A 23,223-nucleotide genomic window follows, 5' to 3' on the forward strand; every position below is an offset into this window, starting at 1 on the left:
CATGCATGTTGTGCTATCGATTTTTGCCCCTGTCTAGCAACTTCATCACTCTGTTTGGGCTGAAATCATGGCCCTAAAGAAGTGAAGATGAGGGAGCCGTCAGCAGAACAATAGGATGGAACAACAGCTCTATGACTGAGACCCGCGTGTAAGCACAGAGAGCTTCTCCACCTTGGCCAGGGCGTTTGCTTTGCCTGGCTGCTTCTCATCCTCAGTTTCTCTGTTTTCTCTCTGGAGCCCTTGAACTTGACGTGGCCCTCTACCACTTGTCGCTGCTTAACTTCGAGCGAGTTACTTTAGAGCTCTATGAAGAACAGAACTAATCAAACTCTCTTCTCCACGGGATAAGTGAGAGAATGAAATGAGGAATATGCAAGTATAAAGTCGATAAACACACGGCACATGGAAAGCACTTGAAATCTACAGACTATTATTCGTATATCAGCAGCACGATCAACATCATCTCGGTATCATTCTAACTTTCTCTCTATTATTATGCACAAGTTGGTGAGCACTCCAATTGTGAAACTCTTTCTTCTGTCAGTTTCCTGACAGAATAGGATCCTGTAACTGATCAGGGTCATGTAACTGTTTATTTCAATTTTGGATTTTTATTTGCTATCTGTAAAGCTACTTAAGTTACTTAGCTATTCTGAACTATATTTTTCATCATATAAGACAGTCAGGCATTATAAAAAATAAAGACAAACCATCTGCCTGACAAGGACATTATAAGAACTGCACCTAGCACAGTAGCCAGTTGTTGTTGTTGGCAGGTTCTGTCTAGCTGGTTTGGATTGACAGACATCCTATATGACAACTACCCCACAGAGAGTGTGTGTGTCAGAATTGACTCGATGGCAGTGACGTATGGGGGCAGGTCACTAGATCTTTCTCTGGCGCTGCTGCTTGGTGGGTCTACACCACTACCTACCATATATACTCGTGTATAAGCCGAGTTTTTTAGCACAAAAATTTGCTGAAAAACTGGGGTTCAGCTTATAAATGGATCAGTGGTATCCCAACGAAGTGTAATATCTCACTGCCCCCCTCCAACCCTGAGGTAATGTGACAAGCGCCCGTTATCTCACGGGTGATTGCCGTTTCTCCGCTGTTCATTGAAAGCCCCGCTGACTCTGCAGGGTTTTGAATGTTTATTTACTCACATCTAACCAATCAGAGCCGTCCTATGACGTGTATCTTTGAATAAGCCTTTTAAAGACTGTGTGTGAAGGATGTGGCATGAATGGACGTCATCTGGTCAAGCCGACTAAAAAAAAGGAGGAAATCTCATGAAGCCTGACATAGAGTTAATAGCAAAGTGGATTCGAGATGCATGGGAAGACATTCCAGAAGACATGGTGCGACGTGCCTTCCAGAAATGTAGCATTAGTAATGCTATGGATGGCAGTGAAGACTGCGCTTTGCATGAAAATGACAGCAGTGATGGTGATGATGGCGATCTCAGTGAGGACAGTGTCTATGATGACCTCACACCAGCTGAAGCTCTGCATTGGGATACGGATGATGATGATGAATCCAGTTTTGAAGGATGTTAACTCTTTATATTTTAGCTTGGTTGCTGATTGAGCTCAGGGAATAGTACTCTTAAGGTATCATTGTTGATACCTTATTGTTTTTGTGGAACCTATTTTCTTTCTTTTTTTTTAAACGTTTTATTAGGGGTTCATACAACTCTTATCACAGTCCATACATATACATACATCAATTGTATAAAGCACATCCACACATTCCCTACCCCAATCATTCTCAAAGCATTTGCTCTCCACTTAGGCCCTTTGCATCAGGTCCTCTTTTTTTTTCCCCTCCCTCCCCGCTCCCCCCTCCCCCCTCCCTCATGTGCTCTTGGTAATTTATACATCGTTATTTTGTCATATCTTGTCCTATCCGGAGTCTCCCTTCCCCCCCTTCTCTGCCATCCCTCTCCCAGGGAGGAGGTCACATGTGGATCCTTGTAATCAGTTCCCCCTTTCCAACCCACTCACCCTCCACTCTCCCAGCATCGCCCCTCACACCCTTGGTCCTGAAGGTATCATCCACCCTGGATTCCCTGTGCCTCTAACCATCATATGTACCAGTGTACAACCTCTGCCCTATCCAGCCCTGCAAGGTAGAATTCGGATCATGGTAGTTGGGGGGAGGAAGCATCCAGGATCTGGGGGAAAGCTGTGTTTTTCATTGGTACTACCTAGCACCCCGACTGACCCATCTCCTCTCCTAAACTCCTCTATGAGGGGATCTCCAGTGGTCGACACTTGGGCCTTCGGTCTCCACTCTGCACTTCCCCCTTCATTCAATATGGTATATATATATATATATATATATATATATATATATATATATATATATATATATATATATATATATATATACATCATACATATATTCTTTTTTTTTTTTTGCATGATGCCTTATACCTGGTCCCTTGGGTACCTCGTGATCGCACTGGCTCGTGTGCTTCTTCCATGTGGGCTTTGTTGCTTCTGAGCTAGATGGCTGCTTGTTCACCTTCAAGCCTTTAAGACCCCAGACACTATCTCTTTTGATAGCCGGGCACCATCAGCTTTCTTCGCCACATTTGCTTATGCACCCATTTGTCTTCAGCAATCCTATCATGGAGGTGTGCAGCCAATGATATGATGATTTTTTGTTCTTTGATGCCTGATAACTGATCCCTTTGGGACCACTCGATCACACAGGCTGGTGTGTTCTTCCATGTGGGCTTTGTTGCTTCTGAGCTAGATGGCCCCTTGTTTATCTTCAAGCCTTTAAGACCCCAGTCACTATCTCTTTTGATAGCCGGGCACCATCAGCTTTCTTCACCACATTTACTTGTTCACCCACTTTGGCTTCAGCAGTTGTGTCGGAGAGTGAACATCATAGAGTGCCAATTTAATAAACGAAAGTATTCATGCATTGAGGGAGTGCTTGAATATAGGCCCAAGGTCCTTCAGCCACCTTAATATTAAACCTATAAATGTAGACACTTATATCTATTTCCCCATCCTCATATATATATGTTTGCATGTACATGTCTTTGTCTAGACCTCCATAAATGCCCCTTGACTCCCAGCTCCTTCCTCCATCTCCCTTGCCTTTCCTCCAGTTCCACTACCATGCTCCGTCCCCACCTGGGGTACAGCTATACCTCTTCTCTATGCAACCGTATCCTTGATCGTTCCCCATCAGGCCTGCCACTCCCCCCTCACTACCATTTTGAGTCCCATGTTGTTCCCTTGTCCCTGTGTTTATTAACACCACTTCCTTACCCTCCTCCCCCTCCCCCACCCGGAACTGTCTGTCCCCCCGAAACTGTCTGTCCCATTGTTTTTCCTCCAGATAGTTCATCCAGCCTGTCCTATTCAGACAGACCTGTGGAGACACTAACATGCACGAAAACAAGACAGAGGAACCTATTTTCAACTTACTGTGCTGGTTTACTATTGTTAAATGACTTGTCCTTTTATTTATGTTTTTTATTTAAAATAAATATTTAAATACATTAGCTCACTGATGTCTCAATTTTTAGTAATTTTATTTTCATTTGCCTTGATTATCGAAACTCACCAATAGCGTCTGCATGTTCCACTCTAGGCTTATACTTGAGTCAATCCGTTTTTCTGGTTTCTCAGGTAATAATTTGGTACCTTGGCTTATACTCGGGTCGGCTTATATTCGAGTATATACCGTATTTGATTAGTAGGTGAACAATTAACGTTGGGCTCCTAGCACATAGTATAACCAAACCCATGATCACGGACTCTATTCTGAATCCTATGAACTCTTTGGATCATAGTAAAATAGCCTGTTGGGGGTTTTGAACCTGTACATCTTTTCAGTAGCAAAAAGCCTCACCCATCCCACTTGGTTCATATGATGAGTTTGAACTGCTAACCTCAGCACATAGAGCATGCTCTGTATATAGTTACTGCCTTTACTACAAAATAACCATCCAAATTCTGCATACCTTTCATCAATGAGAATAACCTAAAGAAGGGTTTCAAATTAAATTCAGTTTTTGGCATTCTTCTGTCCCAATATAATTGACTCATTCCTAGAAAATATAATTGATTCTATCCCTATAAGCCTTAAAATAATCTTACATTGATGCCTACCTTCCCTGAGACAACCCATACACCCACACTAGGACTCTTTATATAACTTTATCCCAGTTTGTCCTTAAAATTCATGTCCACTATTTCCTTTCAGAACCAAAAATCTTACCATAGTGAATGAGGGTGGGGGGAGTGCAGAGTGGAGACCCAAAGCCCATTTGTAGGCCACTGGACACCCCCTTACAGAAGGGCCTCAGGGAGGAGATGAGCCAGTTAGGGTGTGATATAGCAATGATGAAAAATACAACTTTCCTCTAGTTCCTAAATGCTTCCTCCCCGACCCCCCACTATCATGATCCCAATTCTTCCTTGCATGTCTGGCTAGACCAGAGGATGTACACTGGTACAGATGGGAACTGGAAACACAGGGAATCCAGGGCAGATGATCCCTTGAGGACCAGTGGTGTGAGTGGCGATACTGGGAGGGTAGAGGGAGTGTGAGTTGGAAAGGGGGAGCAGATTACAAGGATCTGTATGTGACCTCCTCCCTGAGGAACGGACAACAGAAAAGTGGGTAAAGAGAGACGTCAGAAAGGACAAGATATGACAAAATAATAATTTATAAATTATCAAGGTTTCATGAGGGAGTGAGGAGAGAGGGGAAAAATTGAGGAGCTGATGCCAGGGGCTTAAGTGGAGAGCAAATGTTTTGAGAATGATGAGGGCAACAAATGTACAAATGTGCTTTACACAATCAATGTATGTATGGACTGTGATAAGAGTTGTATGAGCCCTAATTTTTTTTAAAAAGAGCTTTAAAAAATACAGTTCCCAATTAGAGTTTTCCTTAGCAAAAAAATACATTTCCACACATGTCCATGACCTGAATAGTCTCTTTCAGCTGTAATTCTTCCTTATTGGGGCCCATTAGCCTTCACCTTTTCTTAGAAGACTGGCTAATCATCTAAAACCTTCTTGATTGATAATAACTACATGTTCAATAGCCAAACTTTGCATTCAATTGTATTTCCAATGTCTTAGTCAAGAGTAAGAATAAGTAGAATTCCAGGTATGACATCATTCTTGAGAATAGAAATCATCTACCTATAAGCATGCTGTCTGCAATAACGTAACATTACTACATGAGGAAATGCTGCCCAGGAAAACTAAATACTTCTATTGCTTGTTTCATAGACTTCCTGAAATTCCACTCATTTGAACTATTTACAACATAACCATCTTCCCCCTTTTCAGAAAAGAAGGTATGGCAGTTACATAATCTGTCAACTTTTGAAGGGGTGGAGTCTAGCCTAACAATCAGGTCACAGCTTGATAGCCTCATTGGGAGGCACAAAAGGAGATAAATAGCTCATTGGAGGCCAGATATAGGATTACTCCCTACAAGACATTCCTGTTGACAAGCCACATGGAGCTACACTGATAGAGCCAGAGCCCTAGAGCTGGAGGAGCCACACGGAGACACATGCCAACACTAAGATGCTTCAACCACCACTGGATCCACAAGACTTTCCACCCCCTGGCCTGTGATCTTTCTTCCTGCATTCAGCATCATTGTATGTGCTGTGTGAGTCTGAAGAAGAATTTGTAGACTGGTAATGGACATATGGGCTAATATCAGATTTATAGAGTTAACCTGGACTGGGCTGGAATGTTTTCTCAATGTATAGTTGCTCTTTGATCAAGTATAAGCCAACCTTAATATCAGCTGAGGCGCCTAATTTTACCACAAACACTGCATTAAAAAATCTGCTGAAAACTGGACTTATACTAGAGTCTATATGGTAAAGTTCTCTGTTGTATGCATATGAATATCTATGAATTTATTTCTGTAGTCAAACCAGCCTAACACAAAGACCATTCATCTGCTTACACTCAAGGTTTGCTTTCAAACCATCTCCTTGTGTACATCAAACCTAAGTAGTTCAATCACTGTGTTAGGCTGGGTTGACTAGAGAAACAAATTCAGTGATACTTATATTTGTGTGAGAGAACTTTATAACAAGAACTATGCATAAAAAAAACCCAGCCCAATCCAACTCAAGCCTGTCAGTCCAATAGTAGTCTATAAGTCCTTCTTCAGACTCTCGAAGCCACATGCAATGATGCAGAATATAGGAACATCACCGGTCCGTGGGTACAAAGTCCCATGGATATGATGGCAGTGGATGCATCTCCAGGGCTCTGGCAGGTCCCAGTGTGGCTCACCAGCAGGAACGTGAAGGCAGAGACATTGGGAGGTTCCCAGGACCCTTCTTATGAGAAGGTCACGCCCACTAGGAGGCAACATCAGGCTGTGACCTGGTGACAGGCCAAATTCCACTTTTATATCTTCAAGTTGACACCAAATTATGTAACTTCCACAATGACAAACTTTGTTTGATCTCAGCCAGGAGTCTGTACATTATAAGACCCACCTTGAACCAAACCCTCGGAATCTTCTAAATGTCATTGCTACCATTTTGTTGAAACACCCCTAAGCCTGCATCAAAATAATAGTGCCTCTTACAGTAAATAGTCAACTTGCCTTTGCTAGATCAACAAGGATTTGGGGCGATGCTGGGGGTTAGATGTTGGGCTGCTCACTGCGAGGTCAACAGTTCAAACCCACCAGGCTTTCCTTGGAGAAAAGTGCAGTGTTTGCTCCCATGAAGATATACGATCTCAGAAGTCCTATATAGAATTTCTGTGAGTCAAAACAGACCAGTGGCAGTGCGCTGGGTTTTGTTTTGCTTTGTTTTCTTTGCTTGATAAGTTCTTTTGATAGTCTTTTCAGGAAGTCAGTAGTCAACCCAATCAATGTGGGAAATATTTTGGGACAAAGTAACCTTTTCTCAAACTTTCTAACTAACTTAATTTACACAGATAGGTGCCCATTTTGTGATCTTTGAAAGGATTGCAACTTCAGCTTTTGTCTCACGCTTTACTGGGTGCTTAGTCTCAGGCTAACAATTTCACATGGATCATCTCGTGGAAGGAAATATGAGGGGGCTCCAGAAAGTTCATGGAAAAATATAATGAAAACATCATGGATTTTTTTCCAACAAACTTTTAAAATAGGAGTGTTTTTCCCTTTTGCAAATAAAAGAAACCCAAGCTCAGAAAAACAAACCACGAACTAAAGTCTCCGCAATTCACTTAGAACTGTAAGTTCACTTAGAACTATCTGACTGTAAGGCTGTCCCCTCACTTGTTTACTCCCAAGGATCTTTAGGCTCCTTCATACAGTTACATTCTTTAGAACCAGACAAATGTTTACTGTTGCTCCTAAAGCCAGCTTCTTAACAGTTTTCCTAAGAGATTGATGGAGGAAGGGGCAGGCTATCTGAAGATTTGGTTGGATCATTCATGGGTATGGGGTTCCGCCACATTTAACTTTGCCTGTATCTCCATCATCTCTGCTCCTGTCCAGGCCCTGAAATTTTAGGGAGAGCCAATTTTTAACAGAAAACTTGGGAAATTTAAAAGTACAAATAATAAAAAGTCCTTCAGGTCCCTGGCGTTGTTTGGGCTGTCCTGCTGTGCAGCCAATCCCTCCACAGAGGCAGACACTGATATGGGTCCAGAGGGTCAGTCCATTGTCTGAATGACTCAGCTCTGACCCTATTCCTCTGCCTGGCTATGGAATAGCAACACACAGTAGAACAAAGGGGAGCAACAACAAACATACTGAAACATAACGAATCGCTGCTCCGAATGCCATGGGGGTAGAACTGATCAAACTCAACCGAAAGCAATGAGATTGAACTAGTTTACAGGTACGTTTCTTCTTTGTACAACGGATACATTTCACAAAGTTAAGCTATAAAACAAATGTTAGTTGAATAAATCTTGTAAATGTCCTTTAAAGCAAACTCATCGACTGCTTTTGTATAAAGTTGCATTTTCTAAGAGCCTCAGAATTAATGGTTGGGAAGGGAGGTCTTAACATTTTTTTAAAAATCTAGATTCATTAACTCTTTTCTCATCAACTCCTTCCAAATGATATTTTACAACTGTAGTCCCCAACCATAGGGATGTCTACCCTCTTGGAAGAACCTTAGAAACCACCGAACCTGCCTATTTCTCAGCACACATCCCTCCTCTACCTCCGGCACCTTAGAGAGCTTGCTTGCTACTCAAGGAGACTAAGCTGCAGGACTCTTCAGGTCGAAGCCTGGGGGCAGCTAACAGAAAGGCTGGCAGTGTGACCCCAATAGCCTCCCCACAGGAGAAACCCCTGGTGATCCGCTCCAGTGTAGACTACAGCCTAGAAAGACTCAATGGGGCAGTTCTATCTACTCTGCCACCTGGGGTCACTATGAATCAAAATTGATCCCACTGCACCTAACACCACCTCTGCTGATTACGAGAAGGGGCTAGAAAATGTGTGATGTTCCACATCCTACCCATCGATTCACTCTCATACCATACTTGGTTAATTTACATTTTAGCATCTTAAAAATTAAGGTGTTTCTCACTACGATAATGTTTGGAATTCTAAGTGACAACATACTCTAATGCTTGTACGTTGTACATTGCCGTTGAGAACAGCATAGATTTGATGAAATGGGATGGATATTTCAACACTGCCAGTTGGAAAGTTCTCTAAAAGGCTCTGCCTGCCAGTCATGTGACCATGTGGGAGGCTTCTGTCACATATGCAAGTAGCGAAGTTATTGTTTGAAAGCCATATCATGCTTTAACTAGGTACACACCTAATTACAAACTAAAACCATGCTGACGCACCCCTTATGAGCCATCACCGCTAATCCATTCAGCAGACATTCAGAGTGGGCTGCACACTGACTTACTGATAGCAAAATCTGAGGTTATACCCCACCAACCATTCAGTGGGAGAAAGAGGAGTCCATCTACTCTGTGAAAGATTGAAATTCTTGGAAACCCAAAGGGGCAGTTATGCTCTGTCCTTCAACTTGGGGGCAACTAGAGGTTCCTCAAAAGAACTGCCTGGTGACTGCCCAAATTCAGGCACAGAGAGTCTGGTGGGGTACAGTTGTGCTGATAGAGTCACCAGGAGTCAGAATTGACTTGGTGACAAGTAGTTTTAACTGATAGGAACCATTGTGTGACAGGCACTGTTGTAGACACTGGGATATAACCCAAAAGAAGATCAATAAAGTCCCTGATATTGCGGGGCTTCCATTTTCACGGGGAACAATGAAGTTGGGGAGGACAACGATACCGATCAAGCACAAACACAAAGAAAAATAAACAATGTCATGTCAGGAGGCATCAACTATTATGGTGGAAACAAAACGATGGTTCTGGAATGACTCTGTCGGGTAGCAACTTGAGATTGGGGTGTCCTGGGAACTACTTTTGATAGGTCGCATATGACTGGGTGCCTAGAATGATGGGGATGAGTCGGGAGGCAGAGATGTGAGGACAGGAAATTTGGGAAATCACTGAGTGGGAATGCTTACACAAAGTGCGTTCAGATAACCAAAAGTCTAAGAGAGAGAGCCAAGTGGCCACAGTGATTAGTAAGCAGACTATATTCTTGCCAACCATGCAAACTCCACCACCTTGAGACACATCACAGCTGTTGTTAGGTGCCATTGAGTTGGCTCCAAGTCACAGAGTCCCTACATACAGCAGAGCAGAACATTGCTAGTCTTGTGGCACCCTCCACATGGGCCTGCGTTTGACCTGTCTGATGCAGCCGCGTTGTCAACCTGTGCGCTTTTCTGCTGACCTTCTCCTTTACCAAGCAAGTTGCCCTTTGGCAGGGACTGGTCCCTCCTGACAACATGTACAAAAGACAGGAGACAAAGTCTCACTCGACTCACTTCCAAGGACTGTGCTGGTTGCACTTCCGACAGCCCTGAGCTGTGTGCTTGGCAGTCCACGGCGCAGGTAACATCCTTCACTAGCACTGCATCAGTGGCCTCCATTCGTCTCTGGTCTCTGGCTTTCCTGATTCTTTCCCCAGCTCTTGCATGCATGGAAGGAACATGAAATGCCATGCTGGAGTCAAGCGCACCTTCGTCTTCCAAGTGACATCGTTGTTTGTCAACACGTTCAATAGCTCACAGCAGATTATGTAGAAACGAGCAAATGCGTCAGCCTTCCATTTTCTCACTCTGTTGTCTGTTACTGGGTTTTGGCATCTCTTTAAGAAAAACCTTTAGGTATCTAATCTTTTCCTGAACCTAAGTTTTCTATCCATTCATAGTTTAAATCTATACTCTTGGTAAAGAAGAAAGCGCTCACTAAGCCTCAATTCAAGCCATTATACCTTCTGGGTCCTGGCAGAAACCTTCTGGGTTTGTTTTGCAGCTTCCATTGTCAGCCTCTCAAAGAAGGCCATTTAAGATCAAAGTCATGATTTACACTAGGCAGGAAAAAAATAAAAACCTCCCTTATTTGCCTCTCTCCATGCAAGGACATACGACACATCTGTCAATAGCATTGCCTGCTATTGATCAGAGGACAAGCAAGCATTATGGACTATTGGGAAATCAATTTGTGTAGTTCTGCAAACATAGCATGCGACTAGTCCCTGCCATCCTGTGGGGCCAGACCCGAGAGCCTGTACTTCTGCAACAGCAAGACCAAGAGCGTGTACTTCTGTAACACTTGACCCTGTGCCTTCAGTCTTTACCCAATAGCACGTCACTACAAGACGCAATGGTTCATTGCTCAATTGCTTACCAAAAGCTTGACGATTCAAACCCTCTAACTGCTCCATGGGAGAAGACCTAATGATCTACTTTCATAAAGATTACAGCCTTGGAAGTGCAATGATACAGTTTGTCTGTTCTATAAGGTAGCTGTAGTGAGAATCAACTCTAAGGCACACAACAACAGCTCGAAGCTATACGACCATAAGCCTCTCATTCGTTCTTCATTTAATTCTATCCCTGTCTCTCAATATTTCCAGTACTTTTTCCTATCGCCCAGACTGCACCAACAATGCATAGTCTCCTATATGACTGCCAAGCACCCTGACTCTCCCTCATTGCTCAACACATCTTACCAAGGCATACTTGAATACTGTCATGTCCTTCTCAACATAATTTTAAGGTTCTAGAACAATGAGTAGGGGGTTGGGGTCTGGAATTCTCTCCTCACGACTCATGAATGGGAAGTGGTGGTTGCCGTCTTTTGTGTCCATGGGCTTGAAGGAATGAGGATTGTGGGAGGAGAAGAGGAGAAGGGGCTTCTCTAGCCCCGCTGCCATCAGAGAGGAGTCTCGAGGTTTAGAGGTTAGATGTATTTTAAAATAAAAAGCCAAGAAAATAGAGGAGTGGAGAAAACATTTACAGTGACGTGAAGAGGTGGCTATTAGCCCCAATGGTCAAATGCATATTATACAATCTTGGAAAAGTCACCCCAATAGCTTTGAATCTCTCAACCTCAGCACTATTGACAACTGCCCTGGATCATTCTTTATTGTAAGATGTTTAGCAGCATCCTGGTCTCTACCCACTGGATGACAGGATGGTCCTCCCCAAGGTATGACAACAAAAACTATCTCTGTGCATGGTCCAATGCTTTCTGAAGGAAACAAAACCCATGGTGGAGAATCACTGCTGTCACCTCTGGAGGCCAAATTTCATTGGGAATCTTAGGCTAAGACAGACTAGGAAGAAAGGCAATCCACTCCCAAAATTAGCCTAAGAAAACACTGTGGATAAGGACACCTGGTGGTGTATTGCTTACCTGTTAGACTGCTAATCACAAGGTCAGCAGTTAGAAACCACCAGTCACTTCAAGGAAGAAAGATGTTTTCTACTCCCATAAAGAAGTATAGTCTTCTTGCTACTCCCACTACTGGTTGGGGTGGAGGAAGGCAGAGAAAGGGGGAACCAATCACAAGGTTAGATATATTGTCCCCCCAACCCAAAGAGATGAATAACAGAAATAATAACAATATATAGTTGATCAAGGATTGACGAGGATGGGAGGGTGGCCAAGAGGGGCGGGGGAAACAAGTGCTTATACCAAGGGCTCAAGTAGAAAATGTTTTGGAAATAATGATGACAACGTATGTACAAATATGCTTGATACAATTGATGTATGGAATGTTATAAAAGTGGTAAAAAGCCCCCGATAAAATGGTTTAAAAAAATTAGTCTTGGAAACCCACAGAGCGAGTTCTAACCTGACCTACAGGATCTCACCATGAGTTGGAATTGACTCTATGGCAGTGAGTTTAGTTAGTTTTTATTGTTCAATATATGAGGGGGTGGTCCCCAATCATAAAAAGTTCCATTGGGTAGAGCTTTCAGTGTTTGAAGTTTTCCCACAGGTGAACATCAAGCAACTCGCTCTGAGTTAGTGCACACAGTGGCGTTGCCAGGGAAGGCTCTCTCTGGTCACTTTTTCATGAAAGCAGTTTCATGCAGACCTTGGGTTTAATTTTTGTCTGTTTGTTTGATTATTGATCAATCATTTTATTGGAGGCTCATTTTTTTTTAAGGGGAGAGTGCGAACACAGTCCTCCACTACCACAAATTATGCAGTCGAGTTTCCCACATTTGGGGAAATCGCAGGGGTCAGCACATCCGGAGTGCAATGGATAAGCCTCGCCCTGGGAAAACCGCCTTCGTGATCATGGTATCTCCCCTGCCAGGTAAGTATTTATTGGAGGCTCTTACAGCTCTTAAGAACCATCCATATATCGGTTGTATCAAACACATTTGTATATATGTTGCCATCCTCATTTTCAAAACATTTTCTTTCTGCTTAAGCCCTTGATATTAGCTTCTCTTTTATTTTCCCTTCCTCCCCCTCCCTCCCATCATGGAACCCTGATAGATTATAAACTATTATTATTTTCATATATTATACCATCTGCTGTCTCCCTTTGCCCACATTTTTGTTGTTCATCCCCTAGGTGGGGGGGGGGGAGTTATACGTCAATCATTGTACTTGGTTCCCCTTTTCTCCCCTTTCTCTCCCCCACCTTCCCCCTTACCCTCATGGTATCACTACTCCAATTACTGTTCCTGAGGAGTTACTCTGTCCTGGATTCCGTGTGTTGAGAACTCTTGTCTGTACCAGTGTGCATGCTCTACTCTAGTCAGATTTGTAAGGTAAAACTCTTTCCTCATAGTGTGGGGGAGGAAGCATTCAAAAACTAGAGGAATGTTGTGTGGTCCGTTGGTGCTATGCTGTGCCCTGGCTCACTCGTTCCTTCCTTGTGATCTGCCTGTGAGAGGATGTCCAAATGTCTACAGATGGGCTTTGGGTCTCCTCTCTGACCCCCATCATTTGCATCAATATATTTGTTTGGGGTCTTCTGATGCCTGACACCTGATCTCTTTGACACCTCATGATCACACTGGCTTGTGTGCTTATTTCATGTGGGCTTCTTGCTTCTCTACTAGATGGCCACTAGTTTACCTTCAAACCTTTAAGACCCCAGACACTGTATCTTTTTAGTCAGACACCTTCAGCTTTCTTCACCACATTCGCTTATGCACCCATTTTTACTTCAGTGATCATGCTGGTAGAGTAAGCACCACAGAGTGACAGGTCATTAGAACAAAGTATTCTTGCCGTGAGGGAGTACTTGAGTAGAGGCCCAATCCCATCTGCTACCTTAAAACTTAATGTTTAAATATATGTACACAGACCTAAATCCCTGTTAATATATTTATACAACCTATAGCCCTATGAATATATTTATATATGTGCATGCCTATTACCTCTATAAATGTCTTTTCCCACCTAGTTCTTTCGACTATTTCTTTTAACGTTCCTCCTGTCCCACTATCAATTTTGACCTTCCTCAACTCTCAGTACTTTCTCTCGGCTACATTACTCTTGAGAAAACCCCACCAGGCATTCTACGCCCTCCTTGCCATCGATTTTAGATCTCTTATTGTCCCCTTGTCCCTGGGTTTGTTGGCTCTCCCCTCCCTCTCTCTCACCTCTTCTTCCTTGCCTCCCCTCCTCCCCCGCCCAACCCCTGAGCCTTCAGCCTCATTATTTTCTAATTGGGATTGATTATCCTGCCTGTCTTATATAGAGAGAAATGAGAAAAATAAGAAAAAAGTCTACAAATAGTTCCAGGTCTGTCTGCTCACCCTTCTGAATGCTTTCTAATCAGATCTGGTGAAGTGTCATGCCCTTCCCACTGACCCTTCCCACTGACCCTTCCCACTGATTTAAAACTCTCTTTTGGGGATCCCCCAGGCGACTTTGTTGCTTTGCTCCCCTTGCTGCTCTGTTGCAGTCTCTTCAGTGTTTGTGTGCTTGTGGGGAGAGGAGCAGGGGGTTATCAGACCAGGGGTACCCACACTGTGTCTCCAGTGCTGTCTCCCTGAGCACTGCTGCTCAGTAAGGGGGCATCATGTTTCATGGTGGGGTCAGCCCCACAGTCTTCTCAGTGCATTGGCTTCTCTGAGCAGGAATATCATCCTTGAGGCTTGGTGGTCCAGATGAGATTCATTCTCTCTCTCTCTCCCCCCCCCCCGCCCCTCCTAGTTTGTTCCTGTGTGGTCTAGGCAAGCCTGTCACTCTCCTCTCCCTCTTAGTTTGCTCCTGTGTGGTCTGGGCAGGCCCATCCCTCTCTCGGCTGTATCTTCAGTGCTGTCCTCTGTAGGGCATTTTTCTGAAGAGGGAGGGCCAAGTAGCTGGGACTGGAGTTGGCCCGCAGACCTTTCTTTTAGTTCACCCATAAGTTGCCCTCAAGGCTTGGCACCCCAGGGTTGAGTTTGGTCTCTGTGCAGACATGAACAATACCCTCCCATGTGTGGGTTAGTGCCCTGTGGAACCTCGTTTTCTGTGATAACTGATTTAAGAGAACAGCGTGTGGCTGTGAAATTTTGTTTCCTGCTCAGGATAAATACTGCAGAAACTGTTGTGATGTTGTTGAATACGGCTTACAAGGATAGCGCTACAGGAAGAATTCAAGTGTGTGAGTGGCTTCCTCATTTCAGAAAAGGTGAAATGTCAGTTGATGACAAGCCTCGTTCTGGACATCTGGCACTTCCTAAATGGACAAAAATGTCGACTCATAGTGCATTTTGAGTTCATTCCACCAGGTCAGACTGTCAATCAACCTTTCTAATGAGAGGTTCTGAAAAGATGGCATAACAGTGTGTGACCGAAAAAAGGCCAGATTTGTGGCAGATGGGGCACTGGTTCTGCGACCATGACAACGCATGTGCTCATGAAGCTATCTCAGTATGTCAGTTTTGAGCAAAAACAGCATGCCTCTCTTACCTACCTGCCCTCACTCCTTGTGACTTCTTTTTGTTTCTGAGAACGAAGAGGGTCATGAAAGTACAATGATTTGATGACATAGATGAGGTGAAGGAAAAACTGAGGGAGGGGTTACGGATGAGTTTGAAAAATGTCTCCAAGAATGGAATTGTAGATTTGACAAATGTATTAAGTGCAATAGAGAGTATTCTGAAGGTGATAAGGTAGTTTGGTTAAAAAGAAAAGAAGAAAGAAAGAAAGAGCTTTGAGGCAAAACTACACACCTCCATTTGGCGGTGGGCAGCGGGGGGCAGGGTACCCACTCATCGTGCTGGAAGAAGAGACCTAGGTTAAAAGCACACCAACACAGTATCCGCAGGACTGGACTTGGGCATTCTAACATCATGAGCGACCACAGAAGCAGGCACTGGTTTGTTCTGTGTTACCAAGTCAGAGCCAACTCAACAGCAACATTGGGAAACATGTGCCTTTTCCTTTTTCTTGTCATGTTGAGCTTTGGGTCTTGAGTTTCCAGGGCAAATTGGTCTTCCACTTTGTAATTAATTTTGGACGAAAAACACCTTTGAGCTTGTGACATTAATGATCATCCTCACTCTTCTCTAGGTGGAAAAAAGCCTCCAATACCAAATATGTCTCACAGAGACCCCCCCCCCCCTTATTTAGTCGTAAGCAGGGCAAAGGCAAGAAGGAATCCTCTGGATGAGGGAGACCATCATCATTTAATGAGGTCCAAAAGATTGGCAAGGTCAGGCTAATTATATCAAAACAACAGAAAGTGTCACAGAAATCTTGATTGGCAGCTGGTCAATTAATTTCTATTGCCACCAAGGACTACAGAAGCTGGGAGAGGACCCTGATTGGGATATATACCCTGGGGCGGATCGAAAAGGCTGACAGGGTTGATTCTGAGACCCTCCAACCATCTTGGTTGGGGTATGGCTGCTGGTTATTTGCTCGGACCAATCCTGCAGGGCAAGACTGCCTCTCCCTGGGCTGGCCAGGGGACTCACAACAGCTCTCTTTCAAACACACTCTGGCTGAGACCAACGCCCGTTGCACTGCTGGTCTGTGACCAAAAAGAACTCAATGGAGGACAAGTTTATGTGATGACTCTCCGTGATTTAGGGCTCCCCCTGTAAACTCTAGCCTTCTGCAAACCCAGTGCTCAGCTCTGAGGAGGGACCATGAGGTTTTGTGTTCTGGTAAAGATATGCAATCTAGACACCCACAAGGGCAACCCTACCCTGGTTTGGTGATGGAATCCAACCAAAGGCAAGGACGAGGTTAGAGCACAATGTTGTACCATTCTTCCTACTTCCTGCTTGGCTTGTGTTTATCATTCCCATGTATCCTTCTTTTCCTATTTCTTCCTGCCTTCTGACAGTTATGCCTAGGAAAACACTGCCCTTTGTTCTTGTATGGTTGGCTGTTCCAGGAGTGACTATTTCTCTGGTATTATTGTTTAATGTATAGGCCTGTCTATCTGACTGAAAGGGAACCGGTGGCTTCAAGGGTGAGGGAGTGACCTGGAACCATAAACCCTGAGGGTTCCACTAGTCTCTATATGAGCAGTAAGCCTCATCACTTACTATTATTATTTTGAATTTTGATCCACATTTTCCTATTTCTCTCTCCAGGGTCTCCTATAGTCATCCCTGACAGAGTTTCCTGACTTACATCTTGACCTAGATAAAGAATTGTGCAGTCAATCCTGAGTGTGATGAGGAAGTCACTGGGAACCTTCAGAGTATCCTCTTCTTCCATAGTCATTCATTATTCCAGAATGATACAAATCCAAAAAAATCTAAAATAGTTAATGCTCAGACACTATGTTAACCCCTGATTCCCTAGAATGAAAACAAAATTAAGTGCATAAGCCACAGCTAAGCAGGGCCAAATCTGCCTGCATTCATTTTTTCCTTTGTTCATTCAGAGAACTTGCTCCCGGTGTCTGCCACAAAGAACTCATCAGGGTTAATGGCTTCGTGAAGGAAGTCCCCAGATTGAGGTTGAGAGTCAAAACTAAAACCTACTGCCCTGTGGTTCATTCCAGCTCACAGTCATCCTATAGGACAAACAGACTGCCTCTTGGGGTTTCTGAAGCTGTAGATGTTTCTCCTGAGGCCCAGTTAATGGATTCGAACTGCTGAGCTTCTAGTTAGTGGTCCAACGTGTAACACTCAACTCGCCAGGGTTCCTTTAGTCTAGAATCTATAAAGACAAACAAACTTGCCGCCATCGGGTGGGTGACAATGCCTAGTGACCCTACAGGACAGAGCTGAATTCTTCCTTTGGGAATCTAAGGTTGCAACGCTTTCCAGGAATAGAAAGCTTCAGCTTTGCTGACCTTGTGGTTCTCAGCTGAGGGCCAACAAATGGCTCACAGCTTGTTGTGGGAACGCTGTTTTATTTGGATGCGGTTGCACTCGGTTCATGTGTTTATTGGCTATGGCGGCTCTTGAGCCATGGTCATAAAACTGAGTCATTGCTATGGAAACCACAAAGCCTAAAAGACGTACTATCTGACCCCTTACCCTGCCCCCCCCCCAAAAAAAATCCAGAAAGGAAGACAGCCATTAAAAATAATCAGGCGGTGCACAGGGTAGAGGCTGGAAGGTGCGTTTACATTTCGGCAACTTCTATCTTCTTACGTAACCAGTCCCTCGAATCGCCAGGGTTTTCCGAATGAAAGTCCTAATAATGGTTCATCTTTATAGAGATTCACTCACGTAGATCCAGGCACGACGCTGCCCCTTACACGGATGTCAACTTATTTTAAATTTCACTTCTTTCTTCTAGAGGTATCATTTTCCCTATTTTAAATTGAGGGAGCTCCAGCATCACGATGGTCATGCCCAGCACCTACACGGTCTCATGAGATTCCGTGCTGTGACCCAGGGCACCCTCTGCTCGCACCTACGCCCTGCAGGAAGCAGCACATCCCCATTACCCTCCTTGACCACGTTCTCACTGTTGTCAAAGGGGTCCTTGAAGTTTCCACACACGATTCCTTTGAGCCCTTGAAAACCGTCCCTGAGGAAGTTCTGCACGTCTGTTAGAAGTCAGAAAGTGGGGGTGGGGTGGGGAGGGAAAGGACACTCTGTCATTAGCTTCAATCTAACACACCTGCCCCATTAAATATTTAACTGAGAAGCAAATGCTGGTGGTTCAAGACCACCCAGAGATGCCTCAGAATACAGACCTGACAATCGGCTCCTGAACACCCATATTTGCAGACTCTGTGGGCACGGTCTACTGTGACACTCATGGGGTCCCATGAGTCAGAGTTGACTCCGTGCCAGCTGGGGCCTCACCTCTCCTTTCATTTTTCCTGCTTTATGTGTCGGCTTCCCTCTAAGCTTTCATTTACTAACTCAAAAGGCCCGTCTAGTGTAGCTCTTCCCGTCCGCGCTCTTTCACACGGACGTGAAATGCAATTACAGCGAAACACGCGCGGATTTGGCAGGATGCCGTAATGTTTCCAGGTCACACAAATTTTCTTTCTCTCTGTAAATTATGAGTTGGGTGAAAATTTCCAGAGCAATGTGTACACATTTAGCTTCGTGCCGTTGAGCTCGGTTCTCATGATGTAAATGGCACTCCCCACTTCCTCTCTGTGTTTACTACTCTCGTGTCCTCTGCTGCCGATCATGCTTTTTGAGCTGTAGCCTGATGCAAAGGCTCCCCATTTGAGCCTGCAGGGCTGTTTATTCTGCTCTGGTGTTACTGTTCGCGTCATCTGCCTATCATATGCCATGTGACTGAAAGCTGAACCACAGGCGTGAGTTCATGTCCAGAACTGAAGGGAATCGGAGGACCACAGTCCCAAGGGTTCTATCAGTCTCTTATGAGACCGGGAAGCCTGCTCCGATACACGACCTCCAGGTTTATTCACATTGCTCCTCTCACCATACCCAGGATTTCCTATGGTGACACCTTTCAGACAGCAGTATCTAGGCGTCGTCGGCTAGTTCTGCTGGCCCTCCCGTGAGCCAATGGTCCTTTGGACTGAAAGTTTCCTGGTATCCTTGTGTTTGGTTTCTCCATTCTCCTTTGCTCCAGAGGAGACCAATCATCCCATTTAAATGGCAGCTCCGATTTTAAGGTCCCAATGGCTGCTCACCACAGTGGAGCTTTGTCTTTATAGATTTCATTGTGCCCGTTGGCCTTAGTGCCCGCTTGAGACTCAAGACTGCAGGCCCAGCAACTCACTCCCTCAGGATGATTGGTTATGGCTGAGAAGTTGTCATAATTTCGGCTTTTGTGGGTTGTACCATGTTTGTGGATATATTTGAAGCACAGAGAGATACGTATATAGAGATATCAAACCACTATATACATCTAAGGTTAGTCACATTCGCCTTCCTCCTTTTGTTCAGTTGAGTGTCCGTTTTCGTATATAGTTCAAAATCATTATTATTACAAGTGTTACAGGATTGGATCTGTAACAGTATTTGCGGCTGTTGCCTTTAGCACTGTTGTCCTCCCCCTGTCATCCTTGGCAGGACTGGGCAAAGGACCCCACACGTGTGCAGTGCTCGCTCCTCGGGCGCTCACCCACGTGCTGAGAGCGGGGCACGGCAGAGCCGTTAACCATGTGGGCAGCAGGGTGAGTGGCCCCTACTCCCTGGGGCAAAATTTTAAAAATAAAAATGAAGAAAAGTTCAAGGGAAGAAGCAAAGGGGGAAGGGAAAAGAAAAAGAAAGAACTAAGAAGATGGGTTAAGAAGAAAACGGAGCAGCACTGTGACTGGGGCTGGGGGATGGACCTGGGTAGGTGGGTAGGGTTAGGGGAGGAGTCAAGTGCGCCCCTGTCACAGGAGACTGTTCAAGGCACGCTTATCTGGGAATCCATCACTGGTGTGGAAATTGGTGCAGGTGTGACAATAGGGCGTGGCACAGGGTGGAGCCAGTTGTCTGGTTCCTGACCCAACCAGAACGCCGAATGCAGGAGTCCAGCATGGGCACCACCATGTTTGCTGGTGGGGCGTGGCACCGCTCCTGGCTCCGTGTTTCCCTTCAGTCACTCCTTCTGTTCAAGTACTCGGTCTACTTTAGTCTTTCCTTTGACGCTCTGGCTTCCAGGATTGCCAGTTTATCTGTGTCGTCAGGTCTCTCCAGTTCCTGGATCTGCCTGGTCCTCCATTTGGGGTCCTCCTCAATAAGAGCAAGTCCCGCCCCCCTCCCTGCTTTTCTGTTGCTCGTCAAACATCCCGGCTTTCGTTTTTTGCCTTTGCCCTCTGGCTTTTTCAGGTAAGGTTGCAGTGAAAACCCATAGCTGAACGGAGAATCAGAGTCTAGGTTTCTTAACATCAGGCAAGCATTGGGAAGAATCTTAGAATATGAAGATTTTCTGCCGTGGGGACAGTTATCATTGAGTTTAAATTTCAGGTCCACATAACAAAAGTAAACATGATTATATACACATTTACACTATTACTAACGGCAGCATTACAAATGAATACATAGGAAGATGAGAGTTTTTCTTTTTTTAATTCGTCCCCATAGCCAAAGTGAGTAGGAATCCGGGTGGCTAGTGGTTTATACATTGGAGTGCTATCCATGAAGTTAGCAGTTCAAAACCACCATCAGCTCTGTAGAGGAAAGATGAGGCTTTCTACTCCCTGAAGGGGTTGCAGTTTGGGAAACTCACAGGGACAGTTCTCGCCTGTCCTACGGTGTAGTCAGCATCGACTCTGGCAGGCCAATTTCTTTGAGCCAAACCCGTGCACTCAAGTAGGTCCTAACTCACCCTAAAACCACATTCTACAGAGTGTTTGACAGCAGGGCTCTTTGGGAAGTAGATTTCCAGCCCTTTCTATTAAAATGGAAGGATTAAACATGCCAACCTTCGCATCCTTACTTACTCACTGCCATGTGACTCACAGTAACCCCCCTGTGAGTTTCTGAGACTATAACTGTTTACAGGAGTAGGAAGCTCCATCTATCTCCCACAGAGAGGCCGCTGGGGTTTTCAAACTGCCAACCTTCCCTATTTCAGCCCAGTGTGTAACCACTACACCACCAGGGCTCCATCCTTAACCTACCATAAGTCGATTTCTCCTATATAGACAGTGGGGTAATACTAATCTAGAGTGGCAGTATGATTTCAGGGAGACACAGTATAGAAGGTGCCTGGAAAGTACCGGGGCTGCAGAATTAATGTTATGATCATTATTCATGGAAGAGACTCTAATTCACAGTAATGCTCTCCCCCTTCCCCACGGAGGGCCAGTAGCAGACATTTCATGAAGCGTATTACCAAATTAAATGAGAGATGTTTGTGGATGATGGGAAGCCACGTGAGCTCTTTCCTTGAGTGGTGTTTTCCTGTACTTGGCCTTGAAAGCAAGCAAGAAAGGTGATTAGCAGGAAAGGTGGGAAGCAGGAAAGGCAACTAAGATGTGCTGCTTGTTAACCAGACATAGGCCTCAAAAAGCAGCCGAAGACGATCCCGCCCGCAAAAGGTCCCGCTCAATCACTCTAACGTCACTGGGGATGCAACAAATCGAGTCTGCTTTGCTAACCTCAGGCCCCACTCACCCTTCCTCCCCCAACTCCCTTAAGTAATGGCTGGGCAAATGCCCGCGAGACCATCTTCAGCTAATTTCCTTCCAGGCTTGCAAGCTGCTAACACTGGGAAGCACAGATAGTGTGGAATAGCAAATACGGTCAAAATTAGATTAAAATAACCTCCTGATAAACAAATAACTCACCAAAATATGTATTGGGCAAATGCAGCCAATATAACTAAAATAATAGCACCACCACCTGGCCGAAAGAGAAACTACATGCGCTGCAGTCTGGCTTGGAAACAATCTGTCCATCAAAGACCCTGTATCAGTGGACAGGTGCAGAGGTCGGAAGCAACTGGGGAAGGCTAGTGCCCTTTCAGCGTAAACTCTTTAAAATCGTTTTATGTACTGATACAAAATGCATACATATCTGACAGAGAGAACAGAACTTTGAGCCAGGAGATAAAAAGCTCTGTGCCAAGTTGACCGTGGCATGACATAAGAGGAGTCTGTAATCCTTCCTGTCCTTGCTCCTTTCCTTTATCTCGCCCCATCTTGATGGCCTTGTCCCAATGCTCAGCCTCGGCGGGGGCAGACTCGGACTCCCCCCATAGCGGGGCTGCTATGCCAGGGAACCTTGGCTGGGTCACCCAAGTGCTTGTACATAGTCCACCATGTGATGCTCTATCTAAACAAAATAACACAGGCTTCCTCCCAGGGAAATCCTGCTCACTCTCCTTGTCCGTAGCCATCTAGTCAGCCCCTGACTCATGGTGACCCCACGGACATCACTGCCTACTCCTCAGCCATCGCCATGGTCAGTTGCCTCTCAGACCATGGCCATGCACAGGCTTTTCATTGGCTCACCTTGGTAAGTAGATTGCCAGGTCTTCTGTCCTAGTCCACCTTAGTCTGGAAGCTCTGCTGAATCCTGTCCATGTCATAGCAACATTTAAACTTCCACTGACAGAGGTGATAGCTGCCCATGAAATACCCCGGCCAGGAATCAAACCCAGGTCTCCTACACAGAAGGTGAAGATTCTACTAGTGAACCTAGTGTCAATATGTAGTCCCAACCTCAGTTCCTACATGGACAGAAAAAGGATCATGATACCTCCGTATTCCACAAAAGGTATAGCTCTGTATCCATATAGTGCCTGACATGTAAAGAACAGAACACACGATTGATATTGTCGTTTCAGCAGCATGATGAAAGTAGCTTGCTGTACTGTATTCATACACAGTCAATCATGGGAGCAATTGTGACAAATGCAAAAATCCATCAATATTATGCCAGGCAAATATTTAGCTCATCATCGAAATATACTGTGTGTTTCTCCAGAAGTTATGATGGAAGAAGAGATATTGGGCCTATAATTAAAATCATGATTTGATTCTTCCCCGGGATCAGAATCAGGTTGGCATTTTTATTAA

At 44.7% G+C, this 23,223-nt stretch overlaps 1 protein-coding gene and 1 non-coding gene across 2 annotated transcripts in view; both read right to left on the reverse strand.

Annotated features, from left to right (window-relative positions):
• The window catches only part of AGBL1 (AGBL carboxypeptidase 1), a 1,082,464-nt gene that overhangs the window by 943,337 nt on the left and 115,904 nt on the right, over positions 1 to 23,223 (reverse strand). The gene's annotated exons all lie outside the window — the stretch shown is intronic.
• Positions 12,520 to 12,683, reverse strand: LOC142457486 (U1 spliceosomal RNA). The gene has a single exon (XR_012786214.1). It is a non-coding gene; the product is annotated as a U1 spliceosomal RNA (small nuclear RNA).

The sequence above is a fragment of the Tenrec ecaudatus genome, chromosome 9 (assembly GCF_050624435.1).
Source record: "Tenrec ecaudatus isolate mTenEca1 chromosome 9, mTenEca1.hap1, whole genome shotgun sequence".
Lineage (NCBI taxonomy): Eukaryota > Metazoa > Chordata > Mammalia > Afrosoricida > Tenrecidae > Tenrec > Tenrec ecaudatus.